Source organism: Prionailurus viverrinus, chromosome D1 (genome assembly GCF_022837055.1).
Source record: "Prionailurus viverrinus isolate Anna chromosome D1, UM_Priviv_1.0, whole genome shotgun sequence".
Classification (NCBI taxonomy): domain Eukaryota; kingdom Metazoa; phylum Chordata; class Mammalia; order Carnivora; family Felidae; genus Prionailurus; species Prionailurus viverrinus.
In genome coordinates this window covers 52,047,303-52,061,283 of record NC_062570.1, presented here as the reverse complement: position 1 = coordinate 52,061,283, position 13,981 = coordinate 52,047,303, and positions in this window count along the sequence as shown.

Sequence of the window (13,981 nt, the reverse complement as noted above, 5' to 3'; positions counted from 1 at the left end):
TACCTTTCTGGGTACTCTTTCTTAGTTCCTTTTTTGATTCTTCTGCATCAACTTGAACTCTAAAAATTTTTAAGTCTCATACTCACTCTTCTGAACTGACTACAAAGTTTTAACATGTTCAATGTCAATAATTCCCCCAATTCTGTTTTCAGTCCCAGCTTGTTTTCTGAAATCCAGATTTGCATAGCAGACTCAATATTTCCAATGGAATACCTAAAACTCATCTCATTTTGAACATATCCAAGCCAGAAGTCTCTATAAAAATTTGTTCCACACATGGTTATCCCATTTCAAGAAATAAAAATTGCATCCCTCCTGGTTCTTAGGCCAAAAACTTTGGGATCATCTTTCAGGTCTCTACTTCCCCACAGACCAGAATTTCTTTTGACGCTATCTCCAAAATATATCCAGAATCTTACCACGTCTCCTTGCTTCCATGGCTAGCATTCTTGCTCAAACCATCTTCATCTTTTATGTGGATTATTACATTAGATTTCTAGAGGTCTCCCTGCTTCTACCTCTGTCCTGCTACAATATATTCCCCACACAACTACCAGAAAGATAATTTAAAGTGTTAAGTTAGATCACATCACTCCAACAAAAATAAAAGTTGGAGTTCTTACTAGAACCTTCAAGGCCATGGCACCCGGTCTTTGATTACTTCTGACTTCATCATCTATTATTCTCCCTCTCTCACTTTGCCTTATGAACACTGGACTCCTTGTTCTTGCTTGCTCATGCCAGACACTCTGACCTCACAATTTTTGCACAGCCTGTTCCAACTGCTTGCAGCCCTCTTCCCTCAGGTATCTACATGTTTCCTACTTTCACCTCATTAGTCTTTGCTCAAATGCCATTTCAGTCAAGGATACACTGACTAGCCATTTTATAATTTCACTCCTTTCCCAACACTTTTTATTCCTCTTACCCAGCTCTATTTTTTTTTGTAATTTCAATAGCACTTATGATTTTGTAACATACTGTGTAGTAAATGTTCTTATGTCCCCTCCTCCAATTAGAATATAAGTTCCTTGAAGGAAAATTTGTTTCCATCAGTATGGTTCACTGTTGGATTCTCTATTGCTCCTAGAATAATTTCTGATACATAACAGATTCCCAATAAACATTTGTGAAGCCAGTAACAATGGCTTTCACAACAAATATCCTTATTCTCTTTAGTTTACTGAATGAAGAGCAAGATATTTGAAAGATAGTGATCCCATCCACTCTGAGAATTGGAACAGAGCATGTGTTTTTCATGTATATGAAATAAATACATTGATGTTCACACCTAAAATAGCACTTAGCTCTGGTTGAGTTAAGGCCCATTCATTTGCCATATGGTGAAAGTGAGCTTGCTCTTCAAAAAATGTACAGTCATAACTCATTATAGGACTAATTATTTCTCCTTATAGAATATTATGAAAATTTGAAGTATAAAAGAAAAATATACTCATAATTACATAAATAATTATGACACAGAAATTACCACTGCTAATACATAACAGAGAAATTATCACATAACACAGAAATTACCACTGCTAATATAGATGTTTTACCTCTACTTTTCCCCTCATACATGCGCAAGTGTGTATGTTCATCTAATCATATAACATGTATATATTTTTTTCATTAAACCCTTCAAATTTATTTTAATAATATGACTGACATACATATTACATTTCCATACAAAATAAAATAAAAGCAAAATTGCCCTTGACCAATAGCATGATCACTTTGCTGTGTTCATGTCTGCTTATATTTCCAAGTGCATCCTGCTGGTAAATCTGTTTATACAAGGTATGAAAATAAATCTTCTCCGTTTTAATAATTCAAAGTTATGCTCAAATTCTGTCCCATTTGTAAATGTAGAACAGCCAGTCAACTAGTGATACATCATCCATTTTAGTGGAATTACGAATGAGATGCCCCAGGCTATTTGTCAGATTTGAAGTTTGTTATTACTTAGAAAGCAGGCAACCCTGGTCACTTGCCACTCTACTACCCTTATTTAGAACAACTCTACACACCGGAGAAAAGTAATTGATTGGGACAATTATCTAGCCAGCCTTCACACCTGCGCTCTCATAGCAGTCAACCAACCTACTAAACAACAAATAAATAAGAACAAACACATTTTTCTCCCAAAAATAAAAACCATTGTTTCTTAAGTATCTTGATAATGGTAACAAAACCAATTCTACCTGAATAAGATGGGTAATTTCACACAGAGGAAGGTATTAAGAATTGCTTTTGCCTCAAGTATCTGGTTACTTAAAACAAAGCTTTTATTTTGGCTTGTCTGTGTGTGCTTTTCTTCCTTTCTGGTGTGAAAGGAGGCAAAATCACCTTATTTTTCCATTGAACTTTCATTAGCTCTACCATCAGGAATAGAAGAACTCCCTCTTTTTCTTGAGTCAATGCGGAAACGGTCCTCCTCCAACTCATCATATAAACCACACCAAGACAAAGGCCAAGATCCAAGATGTTTCTCTGTGATCAATGAGTTATTTTTTTAAGTAGCATCTCCTCAAGTTATGTTGTTAATGAGAAATTCATCGGACGAAAATTTCGTTTTTTTTTTTCTTTTTACCTCAGAACTATGCAGTCTTTACTAAGTGTTATTTTAGAGGTAAAAGTATAACACTATTTAAAAATTTGGCATTCAAATCACATTAATAGGGACACTTGTGTGCATAGAGTTTTATACAGCATCTCCCATCATAATACAAAGGAATCATATTTTCATTAGCCTTCTCTCTTAGGTTGGTGCACCATTACCCCCATACCCCATCCTAAAGTGAGGCTGGCCTATTTTGGTGTTGACATCAAAAAAAGAACCATCAGGAAATAGGAAACCTGAGGAAACTTAGAGCTAATATTTATTTGTCTGAATAGCAACTTGATGGAATTGTGCTCCAATGGTTCCTTGACAAACAAGGGAGATAGGGAAGAATGGTTTCTGGCCACAGAATTAGAAATGATTCCATTTCTTATTTGTATTCTCTCTGTGTTACTCATTTGTTTAAAGTTATTGAACACATCTCATGTACCAAGTATTAAACACCCCAGATACAGAAGCAAACAGGACAAAATTTCCAACTTTACTGAACTTGTGCATCTGAAGCTTAAGAAAATAAATGAAAGTGCTTATCATATGGCTGTGGCACATGCTTAAGGATCCAAAAATTTTTACAAAGTCACCAATGAAAACACAAAAGCCCAACAAGATCAAGACTGATGATCTAACTAACTGAATAACTAATAAGTAAATGGCATATTTCTGGAGTTATACTACCTGGATTCAAATCCTAGACCCTGTTTATACTGGTTTTGTGTCTTCAGACAATTCATTAAAATATTTAGTGCCTTAGTTTGCTTACTAGTACAATGATAAAAATGAAAGTACTCAGGATTGTGGTGTGGAATAAATGAGGTAATCTATGTAAAACAGTGTGGTATCTGGAATTTGGTAAGGGTTCAATACACGTACACCCTTTTTAATATCTCATGTTATCTCATTCAATAATAGTCTGGAGTATTTTTTAACAACAGTATTTTTAATGGAGGGAAACAAGTCTTTAATCATAAGAGCTAAAGTAATGATACAATATAACATAATATATAAAAAATAACTAACATAATAAAAAATTAAAGACAATTTTTGACCATTTTCAGGAAATGTATGAAATAGCATATTATGCTGCTGTGATGAGCACATAATTTGTCCTGTGCAGAATTGGGGGAAGATGCTACTCAAATTAATCTGTTACTTTTTTTATTGTGGTAAAATTTACATAAAATTTACCATCTTATCCAGTTTTAGATGCATGGTTCAGTAGCAGTAATAGCATTCATATTGTTGCGCAACTGTTACCAATATTCATCTCCAGAATTTTTCATCTTTTTAAACTGAAACTTCCAAATATTAAACAGTAACTTTCCCTTTTTGTGCTTTCTCCAGTTCCTGACAGCCACCATTCTATTTTCTGTAACTACGAATTTGATTACTCTAGATAAATATAAGTGTATACATATACTATACATGTGTATAGTATATGTGTTATATGTATTCAATTTATACATACACTATATATATGTATTGTGTATGTATACATGTGTGTATACAAATTCATATTTTGTTCATCCATTCAGGCATCAATGGACATTTAGATTTTTTCTACCTTTGACTTTTGTGAATAATGCTGCTATGAACTTTAGGGTACAAATATCTGTCTGAACCACTGCTTTCAATTCCTTTGGATACACAGCCAATAGGTGAATTATTGTATCATATGGTATTCCTATTTTTAATGTTTTAGAGGAACTATATTATTTCCCACAGTGGCTATCTCATTTTCCAATCCTACTAACAATGCACACACTCCCAGTTTCTCTACAATTCCACCAGCATGTGTTATTTTCTGCTTTTGTTTTGTTTTGTTTTAATGGAAGCAGTCTTAATGATTGTGAAGAGGTATTTCATTGTGATTTTGATTTGCATTTCTTTAATGATTAGTGACATTGAGCATCTTTTCATGTGCTTATTGACCATCTACACATCTTCTTTGAAGAAATGTTTATTTAAGTCATTTGTTCATTTAAAAATTAGGTTATTGGCCTTTTTATTGATGAATTGTAAATGTTTTATGCACTTAAAGAGTGATCAACAGATTTCAGTTCTTAGTCAAGACTGGAATAATGTTTTCTTGAATGAAAGAAAGAAAGAATGAATGAATGGGTAAATTTGTTTCTTCTATATTTTAGCTTGAATGCAAGAAAGGAAAATAAATAACTTGTTTTATTTCATGGCGGATGAAATGAAGCTGGATAGATTTGGTGGGAGTCTGAGTAATAATCACATATGAAAAGCTTTCACTTTGGGGTGCCTGGGTGGCTCAGTTGGTTAAGTGTCTGACTTCAGTTCATGCCATGATCTCACAGCTTGTGAGTTCAAGCCCCACGTCAGGCTCTGTGCTGACAGCTCAGAGTCTGGAGCCTGCTTCATGTTCTGGGTCTCCCTCTCTCTTTGCCCCTCTCCTTCTAATGCTGTCTCTCTCTCTGTCTCTCGAAAATAAAATAAACATTAAAACATTTAAAAAAAAGCTTTCACTTCATTTTCTAGTGAGTTTTGCTGATTTTCTCCATCATATTTCAACTCCCAAATTTTGTCCATATATCTCATTGATCATGCCCATTATCTATTGTCCTGTGTGTGTATAATACTTGATTAAAGATAGTAAATATATGCTGGTGATTTTTCCCACTTAAGAAATCGATTGTTTAGGATACTGTCAATGCCCTCTCCTGGGTAATGTATCTTGAATATTGTTTCATCGAATCTTCATCTTGTGACTGCACAAAAGACATTTAACAAACCTCATTTTTTCCTAAAATAATTTAAATGTATTTATAATTTTCCTCCATCAAAACAACCACATATATTACTCTGACATCACCATATCTCATTCGTAATCAAATACACACAGGGGCCTCCTGAAAAATACAGATTTGATTATGTTAACAGAGTGCTCTCCCCCATTAGTACCACAGACACCCAGCAGGTGTTGATGCACATGGTTTGCATTGGAGAACTATGTAACATGAGGGAATCAGGGATCTCTCATCTGAATTACTGTCTTTTCCACTTACTGCATGTGTCCCAGTCAAGTGGTTTAACCTCTGTAAGCCTCAATTTCCTTTGCTACAAAATGTACATTTTGATATTTACTTCAGAATGTTGTTCCAAGGAGTTAGTGACAGATTTGCACATGCCCAATAGTAGGTTCTGGCACAAAGAGTGTACCAGAAAAGTTACCTACTGTCTCTGAAACATTATAAGAGTGAGCAAATGTCTCCTGTTGCCAGAGAAAACAATGCAGACTAGCTTATGCTATTAAAGTGACAACACTACTCAATTTGACAGGAAATATTCTGTGCTTGTTATGATTAGTAATCAGTGACCAAAGCAAAATGTGAGAGGCCCAATGCAGACAAAACATGAAAGGATGGAATCTTTGTGATGCACATGAAGACATCATGGATATAATTCTTATAGCCTCACTGATTAGAGGTTATCACTAGGATGACAATACTTTTAACTCACCCAGCAAGCCCCAGTTTACACCTGCCCTCTGAGTGAAATTACTCATAGCAACATTTTCCACTCTCATAAATGTCCTGGTTATCTCAAGAAAATAGAAAAAGAAGACCAAAATACATCCAAAGTAAACAAAAGCATGGAAGTGGTCACAATAAGAGCAAATAGGGAAATAGGAAAACAATAGAAAAACATCAATAAAACAAAAACATTTTTCTTTGGAAAAAATAAATGGAATCGATAAACCTTTAGCAAGACAGAAAAAGAGAAGACACAAATCACTAATATCAGGAATGAAATAGGGGATACACTACTGATCCTGCAGCTATTAGGAACAAATTTATGTTCGTAAATTCAACAACTTAATTGACCAATTTCTCAAAACACAAACTATCAAAAACTCAAACTGAAACAGTTAACCTTTCCATAACGGTTCCATCACAATCAAAGTAATTGAATTCATAATTAAAAAGCATCCCCCATCAAAAAAAATATTCAAGCCCAAACAGAATCACTGAAAAAGTTTACCACCTAAAAAAAATTAATATCAAATTCTATTCAATCTGTTCCAGAAAATGGAAAAGGCGAAACACTTCTCATTTTATAATGCCACTGTTACCTTGACTGAAACCAGAAAAAGAAAGTCACAGAACAAAACCTTTTATAAATTGAGATGTAAAATCTCTCAACACAATACTAACCAATAAACTCCAGCAAAGTATAAAAATAAAAAAAGGATTTATTCTATATATGCGAGACTCATAGAGCATTTAAAAATCAATGTAACTCACCATATCCATAAGTTAAAGAAGGAAAATCATATGATTTTTATCAATTTGTATAGAATATCAGAATCTTCTGGGTCCTTTAAATGTCATTGGTAAAAAGGAATGGCTAGTAATAACAGCTCAAGTTTACTGAGGGCTAAGTATGTGATCATTCCATTTTTATGACACTTTGCATACTGCTGTCCAGTAAGAAGGCAACATACTAGACTGTTTTTCAATCAGTATTATGGTCCTTTTCATGAATTTCCAAGATAAAAGGGTTGACTTGACCATTATTATCTAGCTAGCCAGATATACAGACTTAATAGAATACCTCAATAACAGAATTAAGATTTTAAAAAAATAAGTTTTTTTTAACGTTTATTTATTTTTGAGACAGGGAGAGACAGAGCATGAATGGGGGAGGGTCAGAGAGAGAGGGAGACACAGAATCTGAAACACGCTCCAGGCTCTGAGCCATCAGCCCAGAGCCCGACGCGGGGCTAGAACTCACAGACCGCGAGATCGTGACCTGGCTGAAGTCAGACGCTTAACCGACTGCGCCACCCAGGCGCCCCATAGATTTTAATGCAACAAAAGGGCAAGAATAAATGAGCAGTGCTTCTCTTTCGCTTGTCTTAAGAAATCTCACTTCTGCCTCAGCAAGCTACCAGTTGTACGCTTCTCGTTTATTTTTCTCTCAGTGGGTTGAAAGAATAAGTGCATATTATTTCTTCAGTGAATTAACAGCAGCAAGTTATATGAAGTATCTATAGTGTTGGGGACAGTATAAATGCCTTAAAAACTAGCATGGTGGTTCTTATATAATAGGTTCTCAATTAATACATTAGTATATAAATTTATGAATAAGTTGGTGAAGCACCTGTTATATTCTAATTGTGTGCTAAGAACTGAAATCAATATGAATGAGAAGTGTAGTTTCTGCCAGTGATTATCTTATAATCTGTTAGGGGAGGAAATACGGTTAATTAGACTAAAATGGGATATGTAGAAATTTATTTTTATTTTTTACTTTTTTACTTTTATTTTTTTATTTTTTAAAATTTACATCCAAATTAGTTAGTATATAGTGAAGCAATGATTTCAGGAGTAGATTTCTTAATGCCCCTTACCCATTTAGCCCGTCCCGCCTCCTACAACCCCTCCAGCAACCCTCAGTTTGTTCTCCATATTTATGAGTCTTTTCTGTTTTGTCCCCCTCTCTGTTTTTATATTATTTTTGTTTCCCTTCCCCTATGTTCATCTGTTTTGTCTCTTAAAGTCCTCATATGAGTGAAGTCATATGATTTTTGTCTTTTTCTGACTGACAAATTTCACTTAGCATAATACCCTCCAGTTCCATCCACATAGTTGCAAACGGCAAGATTTCACTGTTTTTGATTGTCAAGTAATACTCCATTGTATACATATATATATACCACATTTTCTTTATCCATTCATCCACCGATGGACATTTGGGCTCTTTCCATAGTTTGGCTATTGTTGATGGTGATGCTATAAACATGGGGGTGCATGTGTCCCTTCAAAACAGCACAGCTGTATCCCTTGGGCAAACGCCTAGTAGTGAAATTGATGGGTCGTAGGGTAGTTCTATTTTTAGTTTTTTGAGGAATTCCATACGGTTTTCCAGAGGGGCTGCACCAGCTTGCATTGCCACCAACAATGCAAAAGAGATCCTCTTTCTCTGCATCCTTGCCAACATCTGTTGTTGCCGGAGTCGTTAATGTTAGCCATTCTGACAGGTGTAAGGTGGTATCTCATTGTGGTTTTGATTTGTATTTCCCTGGTGATGAGTGATGTTGAGCATTTTTTCATGTGTCAGTTGGCCATCTGGATGTCTTCTTTGGAACAGTGTCCATTCATGTCTTTTGCCCATTTCTTCACTGGATTATTTGCTTTTTGGGTGTTGCGTTTGGTAAGTTCTTTACAGATTTTGGATACTAACCCTTTATCTGATATGTCGTTTGCAAATATCTTCTCCCATTCTGTTGGTTGCCTTTTGGTTTTGCTGATTGTTTCCTTTGCTGTGCAGAAGCTTTTCATTTTGATGAGGTCCCAGTAGTTCACTTTTGCTTTTGTTTCCCTTGCCTCTGGAGATGTGTTGAGTAAGAAGTTGCTGCGGCCAAGATCAAAGAGGTTTTTGCCTACTTTCTCCACGAGGATTTTGATGGCTTCCTGTCTTACATTGAGGTCTTTCATCCATTTTGAGTTTATTTTTGTGTATGATATAAGAAAGTGGTCCAGGTTCATTCTTCTGCTTGTCGCTGTCCAGTTTTCCCGGCACCACTTGCTGAAGAGACTGTCTTTATTCCATTGGATATTCTTTCCTGCTTTGTCAAAGATTAGTTGGCCATACATTTGTGGATCCATTTCTGAGTTCTCTATTCTGTTCCATTGATCTGAGTGTCTGTTCTTGTGCTGTACCATACTGTCTTGATGATTACAGCTTTGTAGTATAGCTTGAAGTCTGGGATTGTGATGCCTCCAGCTTTGGTTTTCTTTCTCAAGATTGCTTTGGCTATTTGGGGTCTTTTCTGGTTCCATACAAATTTTAGGATTATTTATTCTAGCTCTGTGAAGAATGCTGGTGTTACTTTGATAGGGATTGCATTGAATATGTAGATTGCTTTGGGTAGTATTGACATTTTAACAATATTTGTTCTTCCTATCCAGGAGCATGGAATCTTTTTCCATTTTTTTGTGTCTCCTTCAATTTCTTTCACAAGCTTTCTATAGTTTTCAATGTATAGATTTTTCACCTCTTTGGTTATATTCATTCCTAGGTATTTTATGTTTTTTTCTGCAAGTGTAAATGGGATAGATAACTTGATTTCTCTTTCTGTCGCTTCATTTTTGGTGTATAGGAATGCAACCGATTTCTGTGCATTGATTTTATATCCTGCAACTTTGCTGAATTCATGAATCAATTCTAGCAGTTTTTTTGTGGAACCTTTGGGTTTTCCATATAGAGTGTCATGTCATCTGTGAAGAGTGAAAGTTTGACCTCTTCCTGGCCGATTTGGATGCCTTTTATTTCTTTGTGTTGTCTGATTGCAGAGGCTAAGACTTCCAATACTATGGAAGAACAGTGGCAAGAGTGGACATCCCTGTCTTATTCCTGACCTTAGGGGGAAAGCTCTCAGTTTTTCCCCATTGAGGATGATATTAGCATTGGGTCATTCATATATGGCTTTTATGATCTTGAAGTATGCTCCTTCTATCCCTACTTTCTTGAGGGTTTTTATCAAGAAAGGATGCTGTGTTTTGTCAAATGCTTTCTCTGCATCTATTGAGAGGATCATATGGTTCTTGTCCTTTCTTTTATTGATGTGATGAATCACATTAATTGTTTTGAGGATATTGAACCAGCCCTACATCCCAAGCGGGATATATACCCAAGTGGGTATAAATCCCACTTGGTCGTGGTGAATAATTTTTTTAATGTATTGTTGGAGCTGGTTGGCTAATATCTTGTTGAGGATTTTTGCATCCATGTTCATCAGGAATATTGGTCTACAGTACTCCTTTTTCATGGGGTCTCTGGTTTTGGAATCAAGGTAATGCTGGCCTCACAGAAACAGTTTAGAAGTTTTCCTTCCATTTCTATTTTCTGGAATAGTTTCAAGAGAATAGGTATTAACTCTTCCTTAAATGTTTGGTAGAATTCACCTAGAAAGCCATCTGGCCCTGAACTCTTGTTTTTTGGCATATTTTTGATTACTAATTCGATTTCCTTACAGGTTATGGGTCTGTTCAAATTTTCTATTTCTTCCTGTTTCAGTTTTGGCAGTCTATATGTTTCTAGGAATTTGTCCATTTCTTCCAGATTGCCCATTTTATTGGCATAAAATTTCTCATATCCTCTTTTTATTTTTTTTATTTCTGCTGTGTTGGTTGTGATCTCTTCTTTCATTCTTGATTTTATTTATTTGGGTCCTTTCTTTTTTCTTTTTTTTTTTTCAATGTTTATTATTTATTTTTGGGACAGAGAGAGACAGAGCATGAATGGGGGAGAGGCAGAGAGAGAGGGAGACACAGAATCGGAAACAGGCTCCAGGCTCTGAGCCATCAGCCCAGAGCCTGACGCGGGGCTCGAACTCACGGACCGCGAGATTGTGACCTGGCTGAAGTCGGACGCTTCACCGACTGTGCCACCTAGGCACCCCTCTTTTTTCTTTTTGATCAAACTGCCTAGTGGCTTATCAATTTTGTTAATTCTTTCAAAGAACCAGCTTCTGGTTTCATTAATCTGTTCTCTTTTTTTGGTTTCGCCAGCATTAATTTCTGATCTAATCTTTATTATTTCCTGTCTTCTGCTGGTTTTGGGTTTCATTTGCTACTCCATTTCCAGCTCCTTAAGGCATAAGGTTAGGTTGTGTATCTGAGATCTTTCTTCCTTCTTTAGGAAGGCCTGGGTTGCTATATACTTTCCTCTTATGACCGACCACCTTTGCTGCATCTCAGAGGTTTTGGGTTGTGGTGTTATCATTTTCATTGACTTCCGTGTACTTTTAAATTTCCCCTTTAACTCCTTGGTTAGCCCATTCATTCTTTCGTAGCATGTTTTTCAGTCTCCAAATATTTGTTACCTTTTCAAATTTTTTCTTGTGGTTGATTTCAAGTTTCATAGTATTGTGGTCTGAAAATATGCCTGGTATGATCTCCATCGTTTTGTCCTTACTTAGGGCTGATTTGTGTCCCAGTGTATGGTCTACACTGCTGCTTTAGGTTGAAATGTTCTGGATATATCTGTTAAGTCCTTCTGGTCCAGTGTGTCATTCAAAGCCATTGTTTCCTTGTTGATTTTTTGATTAGATGATGTGCCCATTGCTGTGAGTGAGGTGTTGAAGTCTCCTACTGTTATGGTATTACTATCGATGAGTTTATGTTTCTGATTAACTGATTTATATATTTGTGTGCTACCACATTTGGCATATAAAAGTTTACCATTGTTAGGTCTTCTTGGTCTATAGACCCCTTGATTATGATATAATGCCTTCCTGCATCCCTTGATACAGTCTTTATTTTAAAGTCTAGATTGTCTGAAATAAGTATGGCTACTCTGGCTTTCTTTTGACTTCCAGTAGCACGATAGATGGTTCTCCATCCCCTTATTTTCAATCTGAAGGTGTCTTTTGGTCTAAAGTGGGTCTCTTGTAAACAGCATATAGATGGATCTTGTTTTCTTATCCATTCTGTTACCCTATGTCTTTTGATTGGAGCATTGAGTCCATTGACATTTAGAGTGAGTACTGAAAGATATGAATTTATTGCCATTATGATGCTTGTAGAGTTGGAGTTTCTGGTGTTGTTCTCTGGTCCTTTCTAATTTTCTCTTGCTTTTGATATATATATTTATCTTTTCTCCCCTCAGAAAGTCCCCCTTAAAATTTCTTGCAGGGCTGGTTTACTGGTCACAAACTCCTTTAATTTTTGTTTGTCTGGGAAACGTTTTACCTCTCCTTCTATTTTGAATAACAACCTTGCTGGATAAAGAATTCTTGGCTGCATGTTTTTCTGACTCAGCACACTGAATATATCCCACCACTCCATTCTGGCCTGCCAAGTTTCTGTGGATAGGTCTGCTGCAAACCTCATCTGTCTTCCCTTGTACGTTAGGGACTTTTTTCCCTTGCTGCTTTCATGATTCTCTCCTTGCCTATTTTGTGAATTTGACTATGATATGCCTTGTTGATGGTCGGTTTTTGTTGAATCTAAGGGGGTTCTCTGTGCTTCCTGGATTTTGATGTCTGTGTCTTTCCCCAGGTGAGGAACGTTTTCTGCTATGATTTGCTCACATAACCCTTCTACCCCAATTTCTCTCTCTTCCTCTTCTGGGACCCCTATGATTCTGATGTTGGGCCTTTTTAATGAGTCACTGATTTCTCTAATTCTTAAATCATGCTCTTTTGCCTTAATCTCCCCCTTTTTTTCTGCTTCATTATTCTCTATAAGTTTGTCCTCTATATCACTGATTCTCTGTTCTGCCTCGTCCATGCTTGCCGCCACTGCATCCACCCATGATTGCAGCTCAGTTATAGCATTTTTAATTTCATTCTGGCTATTTTTTACTTCTTTTATCTCTGCAGAAAGGGATTGAAATCGATTTTCGACTCCAGCTAGTATTCTTATTATCATGATTCTAAATTCTGTTTCATACATTTTGCTTGTATGTGTGTTGGTTAAATCCCTGGCTGTCATTTCTTTGTGCTCTTTCTTTTGGGGTGAATTCCTTTTGGGGATTTTTGCTCCCCAAGTTCAGGTCTCCATGCCACGTACCTGCTGAATTTTGTGGTTCAGGTTGTGCAGATTGTTGGGTAAATCCTCCCATCAGTTTTCTACGTGTGTGGGATGGTTTAGTGTTGGTCTGGGTGTATTTTACGGACATGAGACACACAAAAGGGTTCCATGCTGTTCCGCCATCTTGGGTCCTCCCTAGAAATTTCTTTTTAAGTAGGTATCAGTTAGTAGAGTCCTATAGTGAAGCAAGTCTAGTATGTCTGAGATGGTAGTAGACCAGAAAAACTCCATAGAGAAAGGGAAGTATAAATGGAAGTGTTTGTAAAGGCATAAAAATTTTCCAAGGAGGCAATGAAATCATGTCTTTCATTCACTTACTCATTCATAAGTTCATCAAATTTAGTAAATACATATCATGGGCCAACCACTATATTTTGGTTTGGTTCTTACTTTCCTGTCAACTTTATTACATCTAAGAAGGGAATAAGCATAAAAATGACATGAAATAAATCATTATTTGTTAATTGATTAATTGACTTATGTGGCATAGCTCTAAACTTGTGAGTGATGGGATAGAAAAAAAACTAGGTCTGGCTTGTATACCCTGTGCTGCCTTTGAACTGAACCCCAGAACAAGATTGTTTTCCACTCTTATTTAAGCTTCACAATAAAAAGAAAAAAAAAACTACTATGAACATTGTGATTTTTATACAGCCTTACATTATCAAGGAGTACACAAAACCTGCAGGCAATCATGGCCTACTGAAGAATTCTCCACTGGTCTTCTATTCATTTAGCTTAAAGGCACAACACCAGCAATAGGCATGCAGCCTTCCATTTGTTCTGCTCAGGG